The 6253-nt window shown below is 39.4% G+C and overlaps 1 non-coding gene across 1 annotated transcript; it reads left to right on the forward strand.

Moving 5' to 3' along the window:
* The first annotated feature begins 315 nt into the window (after positions 1–315).
* Positions 316–387, forward strand: TRNAH-GUG. The gene has a single exon. It is a non-coding gene; the product is annotated as a tRNA-His (tRNA).
* Positions 388–6253: the final 5866 nt, after the last annotated feature.

Here is a 6253-nt window from a genome sequence, read left to right on the forward strand (position 1 = left end):
TTGGTTAAAAGTAGGAAGCATGAGTCAACAGACTAGTTTCTCTTGGTCTTGTTACTTTGATTGCCATTTCCTGGACAGCGATTCCTGTGAATCTTACCTAAGACAATTTCCCCAGTCAGCCAAGAAGATAAAGTTGGTTTCATGTTCAGCCACTTTGTTATTGTTCCTCTAAATAATTAGATTACTGAAACACTTTTTCTCTTTCTCAATATTAAGAAAATGTATATATTTAGGCAATAGATGGCAGTGTTTCCACAAATTTTAATATTGCAATAGCTCTTAAAGGATGTTCAGTGCTCAGTTGTTCTGTAGCTTGCCGTGATCGTATAGTGGTTAGTACTCTGCGTTGTGGCCGCAGCAACCTCGGTTCGAATCCGAGTCACGGCAAAAAGGGAGGAGGCTTCTAGAGAGAACAACACTGGCCTCAAGTTGTCCTCCATCCAAACAACATTTTGCAACCAGACATAGAATAATGAAAATCAATAAAACGGAAACCAGTACAAATATTTTAAATTTTAGAGAGATGACATATACAGAGTGGCTTTATTAACGCACTAATCCTGTTGCAGGCATGTTGTGTGTGGGTTTTTTTATTTGCATTGACGGATAATATGATAAAACTGGAGTGTAGTGGGCATGTAATTATTATTAATTACAACTACTTAAGCTCTGCTTTGAGCAGACTCGTCGAGTCTGCTTGCTTTTGAGCCTTGCCAGGGCTGTACAGTAATAACAACCCTGAATTATTTGGAAAGATGTCAGCAGTAGATGTGGAAATCCTGTTTAACCAGGCATGAATTGTTGTTAGGAGGTTTTTTTTCAGGATGACAGAGAGAAAATGAACTGTCCCTTATCAGTAATTGCAGGAAACATTTTGTTTCTATGATATGAACTGGCTGTAATTTAACTTTCCTGCATCATTGGATAATGTAAGAAGCCAGTTGTTGCTCAAAATTAAATTCTCTGAAGTGGGCATTTGGGTTTGATAAAAGGCATATTATAAGTAGACAATGGGGCTCAAGCAATAAATAATGTCCATATATGGCAAAACTTTTTTAATGACATTTTCCAAAAGACTGGGGTTTGTATTATAAATGGCTAAATGTTGAATTAATGTGAGTAATACAGCTTTAATGGGCCTTTCTCCAGGACTTAAAAACATGAACAATGCAGCCTAAAAATGTCAAATATAAGTATGTTATAATGAGGTTTACTGCTCTAAAATTATTGCCCACCATGTCTTAAATAAGGGATCTCTAGAAGGTGCTTTTCAATGCCTCTAGACCCCGTTTCACAGATGCCCTAGCAAAAACTCATGTTTGTTATGTATGTAATACTAAAAACAATTTTAAATTAAAATATATACTGAGTAGTCACAGAATCTATTAAGTCCTTTCAGAGTCAGTGAATCCTTCGAAATAGTATTCTAGAAAAACTCCTTCTTCCAAAAAGGAAAGAAAAAGCTGTTTGATCATGGGCCCAAAAAGATCAGCCTCAGAATTTCATAAAGTAAAAAAAAAAAAAAAAAAAAAATGTGTCTATCATTTCCTTCAAGACTCACTCTCAAGACCATTTTTTATGCAGAGGTCTTTTCTTCCTATGGCTTAGTCCCTAATTCCCCACCCTGTATTCCCCATAAATTCTTACTCCCCTTCTCTGTAGGGCCTACCGTGGGCTCTGCCTCTAGTCCGCAAAGCTTCTCAGCTGGATGATACTAATAATGCTGTTAAGAAGACAGCTGAATTGCCAATTGTTCTTTGGTTAAAACAAGCTTACAGAATAAGCCCATTCAAGATTATTTTCATTTTATTAGGAGACTGAAAATGCAATGAATTAATCATTTAAGGAAGAAGGTTGTGTCAGCCAGAACTTAGGGTTGTAAGTGACAGAAACACAGCATTTACTGATTTAAAGAGAGGCATGTACCTAGGTATGAGAATAAAGGGGCTTCGGAAACAATCGAAACTAGATTATTAAAGATGACCAGGACACACTCTATCTTATCCCACATTTCTTCCTGAATGTTGCTTTTATTCTCTCAAACTAACTTCTATGTGGCAAAAAACATGGCAGCCAGCAGCACCTCCTGCTCTTTGTACCTTACAGTGTTGCTACCACAGGAGAGCCCCTTACTTACTGTTCAAAAAATCCTGAAGGAGGATCTGATTGGCTTGGTTTTGGTCAGGTATCTGTCACTGGACTAGTCATCTATGTCCATAGGGATAGAGTCATACTGCACAAAGAGAGGCCTTCCCTTGGCTTGAGATCAGTCCCACGCTGAGGAAACTGCCAGCCCTGGAGGTACCTCAGTTGTCTCCCTGGGAAATCTTCACCAATGCATTACAGGAGCACACCATCTGGTGGCTGTCTACTTCCACAAACCCATAGGTTCATTTTCCAAACTATTAACCTATTAACATCTTTACTGCCTTGTGAAAAATGGAAAGTAGACAGTGGGAGACGGGTGTCAGAATATGATAATTAGTCTAGACTCCACCTGGAGCTTAGGGACATAGAACAACTGCTTGAACAAAGGAAGGACTTCATGTTCTCTCTCCTCTGCCAACGGGAGTCCTTCCTGCCCTGGATGACCGCCGCCCCAGCTTGGCCAGGGAAGAGAGCAAAATCATCTAACTCTGCTAACAAAACTCCACTTGAACTTGGGCAAGTTATCTAAGCTCGCAGAAAAAAAAGGGGGGGCGGGGATAATGCAAGAATTAAAAGAATAATGTACAAACTAATAAAAAGCACTTAATATAGAGACACATAACAGAAATGCAACACTGGCACCTAGTAGCGACGCAACAAATAATCTATATTTTTATTACTCCAAGGCTGCATAGTGCCCTCATTCTCCATCCACTCTCCATCAGTGGAAACACTAGGATGATATTTCTGTTAGGAAAAGGGCTCCTCACCATGGATTTCAGAAGTTAAAAAGAGTGATAGAATAGACTCTAAACCAAGGGTAGGACAAGTCAGAATGTACTGAGTGACCAGATTCTTATCCAAGTTTGCCATCCTGGTTCACCACCTCTTCACATGGTTACTGTGACCAAAGGTCATAAAAACCAAAGGTCGTTTTCCTCAACACACAGTTCGTTGACCTCAGGTTTCCTATCTGTCTTCTTGCTGATGTTAAAATATATTGAGTTTCATTCTAAAACCAACTATATATCAGGTTGGTGTTCAGAAATGTTAGAGCCTGAGTCATCAGAGGAAGTTCATTCCAATAATTACATTAACTTTGAGACAATATCTGCCTTTAACTTTTTGAAAAGCATTTTACAAGTATTTCAACAATTCCGTTATTGTCTCAATGCTCGCATCGTCTATATTATTTATACCAAAGCCGATACTTCCTGATGAAAATTCAGAGCGACTCTGATATAATCTTTAAAAAATGATTTCTTCGAAATGTTAGCTATAAAGCACTTTAGGGCAAAGGTAAGCCATTCACAAACAGCTTTGTAATGTTAATGATGAAACATTAGAGTATTAACAGAATCCTTATTTTAATAACACTACCGGGACAGCTATAGTTTTCACTCAATGACACTGTCATCCCCTAGATTTGTTCAAATTTTAAAATTATTTGCTCTTTGAAAAGTCAGGTAGCCTTATTTTTCTTCTTTTTTGGGGAGTCAACCAAAAGAGCCAGAAGAAGTCTTAATTCTTTGTATAACCCATTACCGTATGTCCCTCATGTTGGTATCACTACCATGGTCCATTAGAGGTTGCTCAAGCAAAAAAACTTTACCTATATAACTGTAGTTGAGTAACTAAGTTAAACATGCAGAACTACATATTGCTTTATTACCATAGGCTTATGGCTTTAGCTGAATGCCTTTTCCTTGCTCGTTACCATATAGTAGGGCAGAGCTATCTTATTAATCTCCATCATTAACCTATTGAATTGAAGAGATTTTATAGTCCAATATTTTCTATGTCCGTGTTTCACTGAGTTTTCATTAATACAAGAAATTAACATTTATTTTACTGATCAAGTCCTAAATCGAACAGCCTAAAGTAAATTGGTAATAAAAATGGGTATTTTACTTCTCAAAAATTAATATCTATTCCCTAATTATAACGAATGCAGTTTAAGTTTGTTTTTATGCAATAAAAATATCACATAGCAAATGATTTATTAGAACCACATCTGAGTGGAATTTTCTTTCAGGAAGCAATGCTGGGCAGAAAGGTTGGGTGGAGTTATTGCTGCAGGCCCCTCTGTGGGGATGAGAAGTCTTAAGGCCAGGTCACTGCAGCAGTAGTGTCCTTGAGAGTGGCAGCTGGTGGGGACTTTGCAGAAAGAGAGCACTTATTCAACAGCTGCTGCAACTTCATTCACAGGACCCGAGCATTGAGAGATGGTGTATAGGCTGTTTCTTCTCTCTATAGCTCAATCAATAGGAGTGTGAGACACTGCAGATCCTTCCAGTGCCCCTACTTGTTCCAAGGTGCTGTTACTTATTTGAATCACATCACCCTGAATCACATCATGCCTTGCTGAAGGTCTGTAGCAAGGCCTGGAAACATGGGTCTTCCAGAGAGGTAACTAACAGAAGAAAATTCTCATGAAAGTTGAATCAGAGAGAAAGGTTTTCTAAACAGATCTGGATTCAAATTCCACCTCTGCTGCTTCTGACAGCTTGACTTTGGACTTGACCCCTTGTGCTTTGGTTAATTAGCAAAATAGGGAGGATATGAGGGTTAGATAAGGTGATGTATATCTAGTGTGAATCCAGATGATGATGACAGTGTTCTTCCCTTCTATTTTTTCCCAGAAACATGATCTTTGTTATTTGTGTGGACTTCCAGCATTCAAAGGGAAACCCCCGAAATCATGCCTTGGATTCAGCCTCTGGTCCGCAGCAGCTTTAACACACTAGTGTCTTCACTTTAACCCTGCCATTTGATTTCAGGTCATGTTCCACCAGAAAGGTGAATGTGTGTTTTCCAACTTGGTTGATAAGGAGCAAAGGGAGGTCACGGTCAAGCCTACTCCAGGATAATCATGAATTGCCACTAGATGGCACTGCTTGTTGTCGTTCATCAAAGACAAGGGACTTTTTTTTTCCCCCTCTTCTTTTTTTTTTTCTCTCTGCGGGTTCCTGGCCCAGAGAGTCTGCAACTGGAATCCTAATCATACCAGAACTCTTCTCTTCTGTGAAGGGAGTTCCTATTTTTGCCATATTATCATCAAGATCTGAGGACCAAAGAGACTCCACCTACAAGCTGGGGAATTACCTCAACAATGTTGTCTTTATCTATAGGTGATTTTAAAAGAATATATTGTATTTGGATGTCAATGTTCAAAGGCTCTAAGGCAGAAAATTCCATTTCAAAAGAAAGTGTGATTAATGAAGGCACATAAATCCAGTAGATTTATGTAGCGGCTGGAGCAGTTTCAGAAATCACACCGTACAAATCAAAGACGCGGGTTTTTCTACTTTTTTCACTTTCTCTTATTCTTATTTCCACACCATCTCATCCTTTCCTTCCTTCTCATTCACAGTTTCTTGAATACATTTATCCCAAACTCCCAAAATAGGAGGAAACTTGATCAGAAATCCTAAATACAGCTGGTTTCAAGCTCCAACCATGGCCATTTCTCCTGTTTCTTCCCCCATGAGATCCAAAGATAGGGTTGAGACTGTAGCAGTTAACTAACACGCCTCACAAATTGCTTATAAAACCTGAATTAATTCTGGAACTCCATGTAGCTCAGTCTTCGTAAAGTGTCTTACTTAAAGGCAAATTAAAAAATAATGTAGGTCTGTAGCGAAGGTTTTCCGGAAGAGGTGGTATAGGAATTCTAGAGGCTGCCTTACATAGAAATGCATCCAAAAGTCTGCTGCCTTCACATTTCCCACTTACACCAGCTTCTAACTGTTCCCCTACTCTCTCTCCGGTTCTCCAATAATCCACTCTTCTATTACCTTTCTCTACTCCTGCATCCTGTTCACACTCCCTGTTCCATCCATACACTTGGGCTCCTTACTCCCTGTCATGCTGGAGCTCCTTCCGCCCCCCTGACAGTGGTCTCCTCTGGCCAGTCTGACCAAATCTGCTTCCAAAAATGAGCCCATTGCCCAGAATAACAGTGTAGAGTATGGTACCACATTGTCTAGTGCAGTGTCTAGGAGTGTAGTCTAGTGGTTAACACATGAACTCTGGAGCCAGATTCTCATGTTTAAATCCCAACTCCACCAATTACTTTCTATGTGGCCTCGGGCAAGTTGCCTCA

This window comes from Pteropus alecto, unplaced genomic scaffold (genome assembly GCF_000325575.1).
Source record: "Pteropus alecto unplaced genomic scaffold, ASM32557v1 scaffold95, whole genome shotgun sequence".
Classification (NCBI taxonomy): domain Eukaryota; kingdom Metazoa; phylum Chordata; class Mammalia; order Chiroptera; family Pteropodidae; genus Pteropus; species Pteropus alecto.